The sequence below is a fragment of the Podarcis bocagei genome, assembly GCF_964188305.1.
Source record: "Podarcis bocagei genome assembly, chromosome: 12".
In the NCBI taxonomy this organism is placed as follows: Eukaryota; Metazoa; Chordata; class Lepidosauria; order Squamata; family Lacertidae; genus Podarcis; species Podarcis bocagei.
This window is the reverse complement of record NC_138137.1, coordinates 49,111,172-49,126,975: the sequence shown is the minus strand read 5'-3', so window position 1 is coordinate 49,126,975 and position 15,804 is coordinate 49,111,172. Positions and strand designations below refer to the sequence as shown.

At 46.5% G+C, this 15,804-nt stretch overlaps 1 long non-coding RNA gene across 1 annotated transcript in view; it reads right to left on the bottom strand.

Annotated features, from left to right (window-relative positions):
* Nucleotides 1-2,025: 2,025 nt before the first annotated feature.
* Nucleotides 2,026-15,804, bottom strand: part of LOC308569800 — a 101,356-nt gene continuing 87,577 nt past the window's right edge. Inside the window, exon 3 of the long non-coding RNA XR_014000866.1 lies at nt 2,026-2,140. This is a non-coding gene — a long non-coding RNA (uncharacterized lncRNA). The remainder of the gene's footprint in view (nt 2,141-15,804) is intronic.

Here is a 15,804-nt window from a genome sequence, read left to right as displayed (position 1 = left end):
GCCTGCACCTGTGGCAGTGCAGCAGGAGCTGGACCCAGGTGAAGTCCTCCTGGCCCCAGAGGGGCCTGATGACTCAGTGGCCACAGGTGAGCCTCCTCCAGGGCCCAGTAACCCTTCGGCCTCTCCTGATCTGCAGAGGCTTAGGGCAGAGAGGCGAAGGGAACTAGTTGCCCCCAGGAGGAGTGCTCGCCTTAAGGCCAGAGTAGGCGGGGCTCCTGGGGGTCGGGACCGCCCCTGACCTTAGAAGAGGATAAAAGCCCAGTCAACCCGGCCCCAGGTTGCAGGAGCAACGTCGTTGTTGGCTTCGGACCTTCCTGTGATCCTGTTCCCTGCTCGGCTTCCTGTTCCTGACTATCCAGTACTCCTGTCCCCTGCTCGGCTTCCTGTTCCTGACTATCCAGTACTCCTGTTCCCTGCTCGGCCTCCTGTTCCCGACCATCCGGTGTTCCTGTTACCTGCTCAGCCTTCGGTTCCAGCGTTCCTGTTCCCCGCCTGTCTCTCTGCATCGGACCTCGCCCTGCTTCGTGTGGACTCTGCTACACTCACGGTACCTTACCCCCGGGACCAGCACAGCAGCATTCGCAACCCGCATGTGCGCATGCGCAGGTTGCAATTTGGCGCTTCTGCGCATGCGCAAAGTGCGATTTTGCACTTCTGTGCATGCGCAACTGCCGAAACCTGGAAGTAACCCATTCCGGTACTTCCGGGTTTCGGCAGTCCGCAACCTGAAAAAACGCAACATGAAGTAGACGCAACATGAAGGATGACTGTACTTGCAGAAACTTATAGTTAAAGATGAGTTAAAACACAATATTTACAGTCACATGCTTCTTCAAGCATGAGCCTACCGTCTCTTCTTCCAGCTTCCAAACAACCGTATTTTCCTCTCTTTCCACAGCTCAGATCTGCTCTCTCTCTTTTAAGCAGAGAAGAAACACTCCAACACTCTATTCAACTTAGCAGTGCTCACAATGGATTCTAAAACACAGTTATCTTGCTTCACATAAAAATGGAATCTCTCCTTCGCTAGATACCTCCCATGTAACCAACGTTAGCCAATCACATGAGAACTACTGGAGAATTTGGGTTTTCCTAGGGGAAAGTGGCAGGGCAAGTTAGGGCACCTGCTTGAAGGTGGTAGGCTCAGTAGCGTAGCGTGGGTTGTCAGCACCCGGGGCAAGGCAAGTAATTTGCGCCCCCTAACCCATGGAGCGCCCCCCCCGATGTTGCGCCCGGTGCGGCCGGCCCCCCCTGCACCCCCACGCTACGCCACTGGGTAGGCTTGCATCAAACAACAAAAGCAAAAGAACATAAGTTGTTGATCAATGATGCCAAGCTCCAAAGGTCACTTCTTCATGAGGTCTGCCAGAGTTCAAAAATGCCCATTTTCAAAAAATTTGCTGAGAGTTGTTATTCCCTTCCCAGAGCTACAATTCTCACAGTTCCCCGTGAAGCAGGATTGATGGTTAAAATGCCTGGGTGTTGAAGCTCTGGAAAGAGAATAGGTGCCCACTTAACAAATTACAGCTCCCAGAATTCTTTGGGGGAAGCCATGATTGCTTACAGTGATATAGTGCTTTAAATGTATGGTGTGAATGTGCCCTTGGTCTTCAACTGCAAGGATTTTATCTGCAGAATACTGTAATGTTTACTCAGAAGGAACAAGGTGGAGTCGAGGGAAGCAGATCTTCTGGCCTGGAAAAATCTGTAAGTCATATTTGTTTTAGTTGGATTTTTTCCCTCCCCCCACCCCTTGTTGTTTTTAATCTAGTCTAACCTTCCCCATTCATTGTATCACAGGGAATATTTGCCTATTGTCGAAGCCCAATATTTTCCTGATGGTTCCTGGCATTTGACTTGTCATATGACTTTGATGTGGTCTGGCTTTTGCATTTAGGGTGGACGGCTTTTCTTTTGGACTGACTCTGGTGATCGCATTGTGGTTTTGTTCCTGTTGTTTAGATGCCTTTGCAATAGGCATATTAGAGATTCATTGACGTAACTGGTAGCGAATGTTACCCTCTGTTGCGAAATTTTCAAAGTGCTGGCAATCCTTGCTCCTTCCATAGTATCTCTCTCATTTTGAAATAGCTTCAGTGGCGTCAACTCCACTAGAGATGGCTAAAAATAAAGATCTTTCCTGTAGAAGAAGAGGGAGAATCATCACCCACCCATGGACAGGGCAACAAAGCAAGAGCTTTGATCAGATGACAGGATGACAGATTTATCGGAAGATCATTAAAGGCAACTGCACCTAAGTCCCATTGAAACCAATGAGACTTCAAAATGAACTTTTCACATTGATTTCAAAAAGACCTTAGACTGGATCTGAGCCTAACGCTTACTTGGGAATAAGTCCCACTGAACTTAGTGGCACTTTAAAAATTACTATTATCAGGTTGTAAGATATAGCAAAACCAGACTAGGGGGCTCAGAACAAAAACTGATGTCTCTCCAAATGCTTCTGAAATTAAGACTCAGTCCAAGAAGAAGAAGAAGAAGAAGCAGTGGCGTAGCGTGGGTTGTCAGCACCTGGGGCAAGGCAAGTAATTTGTGCCCCCTAACCCGTGGATTTGTGCCCCCAAACCCGTGGATTTGCGCCCCCTAACCCGTGGATTTGCGCCCCCTAACCCGTGGATTTGCGCCCCTAACCCTAACCCCCAGATGTTGCGCCCGGTGCGGCCGGCCCCCCCTGCATCCCCCACGCTACGCCACTGAGGAGAAGAAGAAGAAGAAGAAGAAGAAGAAGAAGAAGAAGAAGAAGAAGAAGAATAGTAGTAGTAGTAGTAGTAGTAGTAGTAGTAGTTTGGATTTGATATCCCACCTTTCACTCCCTTTAAGGAGTCTCAAAGCGGCTAACATTCTCCTTTCCCTTCCTCCCCCACAACAAACACTCTGTGAGGTGAGTGAGGCTGAGAGACTTCAGAGAAGTGTGACTAGCCCAAGGTCACCCAGCAGCTGCATGTGGAGGAGCGGAGACGCGAACCTGGTTCCCCAGATTACGAGACTACCGCTCTTAACCACTACACCACACTGGAACCCAGAACAGGTTCACCCAGTCACCTGTGTTCTCTTCCAGTGCTGCCACACTCTTCACTTTTCTGTACTTGGCCCTGGCACCAGTAGTGGTAGGGAGGGCTGGTGATGGGGCCTCCGTAACATCTTACAACACAGTTAAAGCTGCTTCCTTGAAACTCTGCCGATTGTGGTTCCCAGGGTACCTGAGTCCTTACCAGGGTGGAGAGACAGGAGTTCCCAAGCCACATTTACCAGAGTACCTAGTGCTCAGGGGGCTTCTATAGCAATGTAAAGACTAATGGAAGCTGCATTTCAGAGCTTCTCTGTTGCATGACCCTCATGTCTGTTGCCAACAGGCAGAAATGCCCTAGAATTTTGTTCAGTCCACATATTTACATAGCCTAACCCGATTCACAGGGACGCGGGTGGCGCTGTGGGTTAAACCACAGAGCCTAGGACTTGCCGATCAGAAGGTCGGCGGTTTGAATCCCTGTGACGGGGTGATCTCCCGTTGCTCGGTCCCTGCTCCTGCCAACCTAGCAGTTCGAAAGCACGTCATGTGCAAGTAGATAAATAGGTACCACTCCGGCGGGAAGGTAAACGGCGTTTCTGTGTGCTGCTCTGGTTTGCCAGAAGCGGCTTAGTCATGCTGGCGACATGACCCGGAAGCTGTCTGCGGAGAAATGCCGGCTCCCTCGGCCTATAGAGCGAGATGAGCGCGCAACCCCAGAGTCGGTCACGACTGGACCTAATGGTCAGGGTTCCCTTTACCTTACTTTTAACCCGATTCACATTTCCTGGGCTGGAACACAGTTCACACTTCTCTGAATTCTGCAATAGAGTTCTCAGTTCATGATATGTACCAAAATGCATATAAATGTGCATATCTTGAGACAAAATATATTTTAGGATAAAATGCATACGAAGTTAATAATATATATATAATGCATACTAAAAAGAATGTGATTTTCATGTGTCTGTTTTGTTTTAATTGCAGAATGGTGTGAAAACAGGACAGAAACCAGCATGGATTGGAAACCGATTTATCTCTATCACTAGGTAAGTTTGGGAGGAAAGAAAGGGATGCCAGATGGGAATTTAGACCCTCCCTCCCTCCCTCCCTCCCTCTCTCTTTGTTACTGAGAGATGTGGGGAGCTAAGAAGTTCTCATGACTTCTTATGCTCCTTATGATGTGATGGGATCAAACTTCGGAACTCTTATGACGATTGACTGATAATTTGCTTTTCCTCCTAAAGGAACCCAGGCAGCAAACAAATATATGGAAAATAAATAAATAAATCTTTACCCGACCCCATTCCACACTGAGCAAGCCCATCACAGGAAAGTCTTTCCCTGACTGCAAGAGCAGTTCATTTGCCAATGGAACAAGAAGATGTCAAGGGTGTTTATGGAAATCTCCCTTTGGTGCAAGTTTTCAGAAAAAGGTTGGGCTGTCATGAATTGTTCCTCAGCCCAGCCTTGCCCAGCCCAGCCTTGGAATGCAAAAATCATCTGAAGCCCATTGAGCTTCCCCCTTCCTTTGCCTACAGCCTCCCAACCTCTCCGGTAAACGGAGGCAGAGAGAAGCTGCTGGGAAGCAAGTCAGCAGCGTGTTTGTTTTGATTTTTTGACACTCCTTGATGGTGTCTGAACTGGGCCTTGGGGTGTCCCTTTAATTCATTTTATATAATTATTATTATTATTTACATATATATTTTTTAAAAAATCTACCCACCTTTCTACTGTTCATTTGTCAGAATGACTTGCAAAAATTAAAAATCAAAACACAATAACCATCTACACACACACACACCAATGCATGAACTTAATTTTTTTTTAAAAGCCACAATGGACAGAGATGACAGATACGACTGAGCTTCACATATAATAATTAGCAGGCAAAAGCCTGGTGGAATTAAGATGTTGCTACCAGCCAGCCAGAGAGGCTGTCCTCAGCACTTCATGAGCCACATACCTACGGGACCGCTTCTCCTGGTATGCCCCGTGGAGGACCTTAAGGTCCACAAATGACAACATTCTAGAGGCCCCAGGTCGCAAGGTGGTTAGACTGGTCTCAACTAGGGCCAGGGCCTTTTCAGTACTGGCCCCGACTTGGTGGAACTCTCTGTCACAAGAGACTAGGGCTCTGCAGGAATTGACATCTTTCCACAGGGCCTGCAAGACAGAGCTGTTCCGCCCAGCCTTTCGTTTGGACTCAGTATGACCCTTATGTTTCCCTCCCTTTATGGTTTTGATCTATGGACTACTTTTAAAATGAGGCTGCATTTTAAATTGCATTTTAACCTGCATTTTAAATTGGTTTTTTTCCTATTATGTTTTTACTGTAATTTTATTGGTGTTAGCTGCCCTGAGCCCAGCTCTGGCAGGGGAGGGTGGGGTATAAATAAAATTTTTTATTAATATTATTATTAATAATAATAATATTATTATTAGGCATGGCATCATCTCCTTATCCAAGACTGTTATTTCTACTGAATTCAGTGTACTTTTGTCAGAGGCGGAGCTAGCTGCTCCAGCCCCCGGAGTGGCCTGCAGGGGTGGAGCTAGCCGCTTGCGGGAGCGGAGCTAGCCGCCTGCGGGGGTGCGTCAGCCCACGTCCCAGAGGGGTGCACCAGCAGCGGCACACATCCCGGGGGGGCACCGCATACGCCAATGTCACCCCCCTCAGGGATGACACCCAGGGTGGGCCACCCACCCCCACCTTTCTCCGCTACTGACTTTTGTCTGCCCACATTGTTCACATCCTGCCTTGCCTGCTACATTTGGCAGCATTTGTTCTGGATGCCATAGGATGCTCTGCATCAGGCTAGGACCTTCCACATGTTATATACACTGTGTATAGGCCAGGCACGTGGAACTTTTTGCACTCCATAGGCCTGATCTTTATCTGGCTCCACCTCCCTGGATCAACTTTACCATGTCCAGCCCACCTGCTCAAATCCCTTGCACAGGGGTTCCCAAGTGCCTGAGAGACATCTGACTCCTGTACAAAGGACTGGGAGTTCAACCGAAGTGAACGGAAAGATAGCTGAGATTAACCAGATGCTTAATTAACGCAGCACAAAGGGCTAATCTCAGCACTTTGAGAACCCTGCACAAAGCTGGCTCCCGGGTGCTATGCAGCCTAGGACCCTCGTACCTACGGGACCGCCTCTCCTGGTATGCCCCGCGGAAGACCTTAAGGTCCACAAATGACAACATTTTGGAGGTCCCAAATCGCAAGGTGGTTAGATTGGTCTCAGCTAGGGCTAGGGCCTTTTCAATACTGGCCCCAACTTGGTGGAATGCTCTGTCACAAGAGACCAGGGCCCTGCGGGACTTGACATCTTTCCGCAGGGCCTGCAAGACAGAGCTGTTCCGCCTGGCCTTTGGTTTGGACTCAGTCGGACCCTTATGTTTCCCTCCCCTTATGGTTTGGATCTATGGGCTCCTTTTAAAATGAGGATGCATTTTAAATTGGGGGTTTTTTCCTATTATGTTTTTACTGTAATTTTACTGCTGTTAGCCGCCCTGAGCCCGGCTCTGGCCAGGGAGGGCGGGGTATAAATAAAATTTATTATTATTGGGGACCCCTGTGCAAGCCCTGTGCAGCTGATTGAGCAGGTTTGGACCCTCCTGCCTAAGGTGCAGCCTGCTTTTTGCAGGTATTGGCTGCATGAGTGAGTTTGTCAAGGGATGCTGTCGCATACAGCCAAAGCGTGCCTCCCTTGGCCAACGCACATTCAGGAGTGCATTTTAAGGCTACCAGTCATACATTGGCAGCCACATCTCTCCTCAAGTGTATGACAGGTAGGTATGGTTTGACTCACACACCAAATCTGAACCCTGGCAGGCCAGGTTTGGCCTACAGGCTAAAGGTTTCCCACCCTGGTATAGGTGACCAATGCTCTGTATAAGAGTGCCAGTTACTCACATTATGCGCTAGAGATTTGAGTGGAACATGGGGCATCCCTGCATCAGTTTCTGCTAGATTGACCTGAGAGGCACGGCTATTGTTATGCCAAAACAGTAAGCATCCCCCTTAACCCTTGAAATATAGGAAGCATCTCTTTTCCACTACTGTTGCACCTTGAAGCAATGTGCAAAAGTACCTTAGACAACAAAGGAAATTGAGGGAGTCTGCCCATTGGTGTACCACCTGCTTTTGCACAGTAGTTCAGTGGCAAATTCAGAAATGTCATGATGGTCACCTCTTCTAAGATTATAGAACTTTCTAAAATTATACAGTAATCTTATCATTCTACGATAATAATTAGGGACACATTGCAATGTTCAATGCAGATCTCCTCGTGTTGTCTTTCAGCTAGATCTACTATTTTCTGTGCAGATACATGGGAAAATGATCTTGCTCCAATGTCTTCTTTCGGAGTGCTTTCTATGATGTTCCACTGCATGTAAGAGAACTTGCACAACATGCTCCTGAAACTGAAGTACCTTGTGTTTCCATATGCTTAATTCTAGAGCATATGGTAACTCCTATTTCATGGTGATTGGTAAGCCCTAGGACAATGGAGAAAGAGGCCCTGCAGGGACACTGCTGCAGCCACACACCACACCACTGGTTTTTCATGCAGATAGTCCCAAATTCAATCCCCAGCAGCTCTAGGTAGGGAAGGACTCCTACCTGAAACCCGGGAAAGCTGCTGCCAGTCAGTGTAGGCAGTTCTGAGCTAGATGGGCCAAGGGTCTGGCTCATGATATGGCAGCTTTCTATGTTCCTAAGAAGTTAAACTCTCGAGCTGAGTTGGCACAGCAATGCTACGTTTTTTTACAGATGGCTATAGTGTAGGGAGGCGAGATATTTCCCCACAATGGGTATCTTCCCCCCAATAAGTAGTTAAAAGCGAGTGTGCCTGCATAAAACAAGGTAGGTAATTAAAATTATTAACTATAGTCAAACCCATAGAGCTGTGCAGTGCCAACTGCAAACAAAAGTAGGGCTGGACAAGTCTGAACTTGCCACTTTTTATTAAATCTTATTTAAAATACTGGAATAAGTGGAGTGTCTGATGAAATATGCAGGGGGTTTAAACATGCCACAGCTGAAAGAAAACTATACATGTCTGTGTTTTGACTGGCCAAAGATTCCTCTGCTGAATTTGTAAGCATTATTCTAAAAGGGCCGAATCGGTAGGCTGCGATCCAAACCCCACTTACCAGGGAAGAAGCCCCAGTGAATTCTAGAATTCTAACCTGCTCCTGAATACACACGGTTAGGATCACACTGGAAAACAGGGCATCTGAGCTCAAGTTCTTCAGGCCTTCGGTATTACTTTAGGCATCTTACAAACTGTCCTTAATCTGTCAAAATTATCCCGGGCAGATGAGAAATGTTATAAACTCTCATCTACGTTCAGAGAATAATGTCATTTTAAGTATGTTGGGCAGATAGTTCAAGATGTTACTATTAGTATATAAAGCCTGTAAAGCCAGTTTACTTGGGTGATGTCCATACCTCATATATGCCACCTCAGCCTGCAGAACTGGCACTGTTATAGGGGCCACATAACTCTCATTCCACACATGTAAGAAATTGATCTTTTAGAGTGGCAGCACCCACACGCCAGAACTCTCTACCTGTTTTCAATCAATCATTTTAATTGTTTTATTTTATGTTTTTGTAAACTGCTTAGAGATTTCCTTTTAAAAATACAACATATATATTTTTGTAAAGTTATAAATGAAACAAATGAAAAAAGGGGGGTATGGGAAGGCAGCCTAGGCTTTGGTTTAGGATTAGCATTGGGAAAGCAATATTCATGTGCCTTTAACAACTGTATCTCCACAATAAGAACTATTATTTATTATTATCTATTGAATGTATAAAGGTAAAGGGGACCCCTGACCATTAGGTCCAGTCACGGACGACTCTGGGGTTGTGGCGCTCATCTCGCTTTATTGGCCGAGGGAGCCGGCATCCAGCTTCCGGGTCATGTGGCCAGCATGACTAAGCCGCTTCTGGCGAACCAGAGCAGTGCACGGAAATGCTGTTTACCTTCCTGCCGGAGCGGTACCTATTTATCTACTTGCACTTTGACGTGCTTTCGAACTGCTAGGTTGGCAGGAGCAGGGACCGAGCAACGGGAGCTCACCCCATCGCGGGGATTCGAACCGCCAACCTTCTGATCAGCAAGTCCTAGACTCTGTGGTTTAACCCACAGTGCCACCCGTGTCCCTAGCATGTATGTATACACTACCCTATACCCACAGGTCTCAGAGCAGTTCACAGGACTTACCTGACTTCCCATGGCAAAAAATGGGGTTGCGGTGGTGGTGGGGGACAGCAGGCCTATACTCCCTCTAATTTCGTGTTATGCCATGCCCCCATGTTATGCCATGCCCCCATGGCAGCCATTTTGTAACTGGCACCCTTGGTGCTCTCAAAATCCAAAATGTGGCCCCTGATCCAAAAAAGCTTGCAACCACTGCTAAACTTGTACCCAAATATGCATTTGGAGACCCATTTCTTAATTTTACACCATATGGTAATAGTGGTACTGCTGCAACCCACCTTAGATCAGGCCGTGACCCAGAAGCAGGTCCCAACCCACCAGCTGTAAACCAACAGGTCAGAGTGTGAAAAACCATTGCTGTATCATTCTAATCCATCATTTTCTCATGATAGCATTTCCTTAAGCCTTGGGAATATGCTTGCACATGAACTGGGCTGGCCATGTCAGTACATGTCCATGTACTTCACTTAACCTTTTATTTTGATTCACAGATATAGCATGCACACATATTTACTTGAATCCACACAATGGACAATAGCATTTGCTTTGGAAGGGCCAGATCCCGCAGCTGACTGCATGGGCGGTGGCTCTCCTCCACCTGCTCAAAGCCAGCAGACATTCTTACTGATGACTAAACAACACGAGACCTCGAGTCTTTGACATAAGAATCTCATTAATCACACCTGCTTGACACGGGCTAAGATCCGAATCCTGCAGTGTGTATGAAGTGTATCCCAAGCAGGAATTGTGCCCTTATCTTCAGCACCTTAAGATATTATATGGGCACATGGATTTCTTTATTTCGAATGTTTATGTCCACCTATTTGAGACGGGTCTGCATTGCACATTCTCTGAGCTCAAGAAAATAGGAGAGTCCTTTTGTGCATTCCATTCCCTCCACGTGGTCTAGAAATGCCAGATCATTCATTGTGGCAGGTGTGCCAACTTGAAAAACATATTGGGGAGAGGGGCACATAAGCCCACCCTGCATAGTCAATCACATGATGCAGCACACACCATTTGAATGGCAATGTCCATCAACCTTTTGTGGGGGGCTGAAGGGACCTTGGCCCCTAGGAGTTGGCTCCTGTGCATTGTGGCAGTTTTGGAAGTAGACAGACACTGAGCAGACACTGGTGCCTAGTTCCATATGATGCTGCTCATCTGCCAGCAGGTCTGCTTAGATAACATGTGAAAGGTTCATTCTGCATTAGGGATGGGGAGCCTGTGGTTCTCCAGATGTTCCTGGACTACAATACCCATCATCGCCAACCACTGGCCATGGTGGCTGGGGCTGAGAAGAGTTGGAGTCTAAGGACACCTGGAAAGTCACAGGTTTCCATCTCTGCGCTACAAACTCTCTCTGCAGGCAGGGCAGATGGAAGGACCGTAAACCACTAAAGCAACATTTGTCACCTCTGCGTTTCTGGGAGGGAAGGAGCTAGCTTTTGTCGTACAAAGCTACCCATTTAATTTTACTTTCTCAGTTTGTCATTTCTCTAGTCTGCAGTTCAGTTCTCCACATTTCAACATCAGTTTGCATTTTTTTTTAAAAAAAAAAAAGGCAGCATGAAAATCCATGCACATTTTCACATGCATTTCTCCTAATACACACATTTTTGCAAGCAATTTCCCGTAATATATGCAATGTATATTAATTCAGCTCTCCCCAACATATGTTTTTCATACACATCTGCCTTTATAATCAGTTATTATTGATACCTTTGATTACAACACTAAAAGGGCCATTCTTTGCTTGTGGACGAAATGAATTTATTCTGTAATATGCAATAAATGGTTGCCACTGTATTGCACAGGTATCCTGTTTTTGTACGCATATTTTGGCTGGAAAGAGGCATCAGGCAGACCCAGGCTTCCAGGGTTCAAATCCCCACTCTGCCATAAAGTTCCCTGGGTGACCTTGGACCAGTCTCTGGAAGGAAGTAGGGAACCACGTATACTACATTGAACTTGTTGGTGGAAAGTTGGGAATATGTAAATGTAATAATCAATTAATAATTACTTGGTTGCTGAAGTGCTAATTAGGCAGATTTCCATTAAAATGCATACCAAACAAATTTGTCTCCCATCCCTCCTCTGAGCAGTGTGGGCTCCTGGCCAAAACATCATGTCATCAACTAGCCAGACTTTCTCTTACTTAATTTAGGGTTCTCTCTCAGGCTACTGGTCTTCACTTCTCTTTCCCCTCCCAACTGTTCGAAAATATTAGCTGGAAAGGGTGACAGGAAAGGGGAAGTCCAGACAATGTACAGTTTCTTCCCTTGGATGAGGCAATCTGCTGCCAAATGTCTGCATCCTTCCAGGGAGGACAGCTATGGCAATGGATTTAGTGCTTCAAGCTTCTTGAGATCATGCCTCCATCAGGTCAACTTGAGAGCATTTATAGCCAGGCTCTGAATTGGCTCTGAATGCCCAAGGGGCCAGCCACTCATCAAATCTGAGACAAGGGAAGGATTTCATAAGAAGGTAAGAAGAACCTGTGGGACGCAGGTGGCGCTGTGGGTTAAACCACAGAGCCTAGGACTTGCCGATCAGAAGGTCGGCGGTTCGAATCCCCACGACGGGGTGAGCTCCCGTTGCTCGGTCCCTGCTCCTGCCAACCTAGCAGTTCGAAAACACGTCAAAGTGCAAGTAGATAAATAGGTACCGCTCCGGCAGAAAGGTAAACGGCGTTTCCGTGCGCTGCTCTGGTTCGCCAGAAGCGGCTTAGTCATGCTGGCCACATGACCCGGAAGCTGTATGCCGGCTCCTTCGGCCAATAAAGCCAGATGAGCACCGCAACCTCAGAGTCGGCCACGACTGGACCTAATGGTCAGGGGTCCCTTTACCTAAGAAGAACCTGCTAGATCAGGCCAGTGGCTCTACTATTCCAGCAGCCTGTTCACAGTGGGAAAACCACAAGCAGGACTCAAGCAGAAGAGCACTCTGCTCTCCTGTGGTTTCCAGCAAGAAGAAGAAGAAGAGTTTGGATTTGATATCCCGCCTTTCACTCCCCCTTCAGGAGTCTCAAAGCGGCTAACATTCTCCTTTCCCTTCCTCCCCCACAACAAACACTCTGTGAGGTGAGTGGGGCTGAGAGACTTCAGAGAAGTGTGACTGGTCCAAGGTCACCCAGCAGCTGCATGTGGAGGAGCGGGGAAGCGAACCCGGTTCACCAGATTACGAGTCTACCACTCTTAACCACTACACCACACTGGCTCTCCATACCATTACTTACTGCCTCCGACTATGAAGCATGGGCATCATGTCTAGTCGCCATTGATAGCTTTATCCTCCATGACCTTATCCAATCCTCTTTGAAAGCCATCCAAGTTGGTGGCCATCACTCTCTCCAGTGGGAATAAGCTCCACAGTCTAACTAGGCACTGCATAAAGAAGGACTTTCTTGGATACCCCCAAATTCTAGTAAGGGAGAAAAACCTTTCTCTAGCCACTTTTCCCCATGTCACACATAATTTTATAAACTTCTAGCATGTCACCACTTACCGTATTTTTTGCTATATAAGACTCACTTTTCCCCTCCTAAAAAGTAAGGGGAAATGTGTGTGCGTCTTATGGAGCGAATGCAGGCTGCGCAGCTATCCCAGAAGCCAGAACAGCAAGAGGGATTGCTGCTTTCACTGCGCAGCGATCCCTCTTGCTGTTCTGGCTTCTGAGATTCAGAATATTTTTTTTCTTGTTTTCCTCCTCCAAAAACTAGGTGCGTCTTGTGGTCTGGTGCGTCTTATAGAGCGAAAAATACAGTACTTGCCCTTTCTCTAAACTAAAATGTCCCAAGCACTGCAACCTTGGGCTTGTCCACACTTCCTGCCACTTTCCCCTTGGGGGAAATCCACTGAATCAGAGCAATTGTCCATCTGTTTTTCTCCAGATTGGTGTTTGTTCCAATTTAGCGCTAAAGAGCAGGTTTTCCAGGGGAAAATGGCAGGGCAAAGACAAAACTACTTGGACCTGTGCCTAGAAAGCAACAGGACAAATGGGAAAATGTTTGGAACCTTGTTTTTTATGCACAGGACGAGCAGAAGTGTGAACAAACCCCTTTCCTCATAGGGGAGACACACCATCCCCTATATTCTCACACACCCACCCAGGTTAGACTCACTACTACTTCTTTGGCGATCACTCGTAGCCAAGTAAGATTGTCTTCCAAGAAAACCGTCTTAACTGTGAGTCCGTAAGTGGAGGCCAATTCTGGATCCACAAGTCCTTCCACAGTGGGGACATAGGTTTCCGAGTGGGAGTTGATCATGGTGAGAGTTTGCCAAACGTCCCTTCCTCTTAGCTCATTTCTCCCTTCCGCCCTGAGTTTCTGCTTCTTCAAAGTCCAGACTCACTAGATTTACCCTAGGCCAGCAATACTGATAGACTATAATTTTCCCTCCTCTATACTCTGTGTTTTGCTCAGTAGCTTGCTCACTGAACCATGTTTGGTTCTTTATTGTACTGAGAACTTTGCTGCATGGACTCACTTTCAAGCTTCCATGCTCAGCCAAATAAGTAGTGGTGCAAATTAGCAAAAGTAATTAAAGCAATTTTTAAAACCTGTTATTTATTTATTTTTTATGCCCCACCCTTCCCGGTTCAGAAAACCGGGCTCAGGGCGGCTAACAACAAATTTAAAACTCTTAATTGTGATACAACAAAAACAGTATAAAATATAGTGTAAAAGCATGAATAACAATAAATTCAAAGTTCTAGAATCAGTTTAGGGGAAAATCCATCCAATAAACATTAGATGATCACCAGGGCTAGCTGGCTAAATTAGTCCTATTTGGGCCAGCAAGGAGGCCAGGGGAGAATTAGCTGTGGGATCCCAGAGCGGGTAATCTTCATAAAAAGGGGAGGGAGAAGGAAGGAAGGGGAATAAAAGATCAGGCTAAGTTCAAATTGAAAACCAGGCGGAATAGTTCTGTCTTACAGGCCCTGCAGAAGGAAGTTAAATCCTGCAGGCCCCTGGTCTCATGGGACAGAGCATTCTACCAGGTCGGAGCCATCACTGAGAAGGCCCTGGCCCTGGTGGAGGGCCCGGGACCTCTAAACTATGATTATTCATGGACCTTAAGGTCCTCTGCGGGGCATACCAGGAGAGGCGGTCCCGCAAATACGAGGGCCCTGTATAGGCAGCAACTAATTTGCACAGGGGTTGTGTTCCAGACCCGTGTGTGTGTTGATGGGCCACACTGTTCCACAAGAAGTTCAATTTTGTCACCCGTGGCTTGAATTAGGAAAATGGGTTTTTAATCATGCTGCATTTGTTAACTAGCTTACAAGTGCCAGGATTTTTCTGCCATCACCCCTCTGGAAAATTATATTTATGGATAATTTTTTTTTTGCAAGACAGTCTCTTGTTCCATCAGAGCTAACTTCCATCAGAACTAACTTCAACTCCACATTGTAAACACACAGTCACCACTTGGGAGAACAGAGCAGGTTGGGCTCAATGATGAGTATATGAAGGAAGTATTTTGGCAACATTCCTGATATGAACTCCTACACTCTGAAACACAGCCCCTATATGTCCTTTGCATTGGTTTTCAAAGGGGAAAAAAATACAACAGCCTAGGGACAGATGTGCCATAACTATTTATGGTTTCAAAAGAACAGAACAGGTTTGGTGAGAATTTAAAACACTGTGAACACCAAGAAATGTTCTAAGAGGGGATAGGCATGTTCTAAAGGTGTTTTATACAATCTTCTGGCTCAGAGCCCAGAACTCAGTTGGAACAGCTGTGTTGAGCACCAAGCAACTACTCTTTGAACTTGGAAAAACCTGTGATTAGATCTTAGTAGTGGAAAGGTGTATGAATGAACAGTAGGAGCCTTCTATCCATGACATCCTTCTACATTTCTCAAGTCTTTGCTGCCTATTATTGGAAGAGCACAGCTTTGTATTGCAGAGGGGGCGATATCTTTAACAAGGAACCCATTCCATTTGGATTCTGCTTTTGTAGCATCTATAGGTCTTATAGCTCAGCATGGAGCCTCTCTGATCAAGGTGGCCTCAGGTATGGTGTTGGAGACCCCAGGAAAACCGCAGGGCTGTTTCCACATATCATTGGGCTGACATACACAACAGGATGCATGCTCAAATTTTGTTCCAGAACGTGGGAGAGATGGTCTGGAAGTAAGGGAAATGGTAGCTCCATTGTCAAGGTAAGACCATGTCCTGGTAAGGTTTAGTCCCAAAGCATCAGTTCCCTCCTGCAGAAGTGGGGGCCTAGATCTATTGAGTTGGCCCACATGCATAAATATATGGAATCTGAGCAATTTTTGAATGCTCTGGGAATATTTCCAGAAATCAGAACAGGTAATTTATATGGTGCTTCCCCTAAGGACGATTTGGAAACTACAACTGGTGCAAAAGAGGGCAGTTAGGTTCCTCCATGCAGAATCCTACCACAAAAGTATAACACCTGTGCTAAAAGAATTGCGTTGGCTGCCAATTTAAGGCTTAATTATGGACTTATAAGGTTCTGAATAACTTGGGCCCAAGCTACCTGAGATAATGGC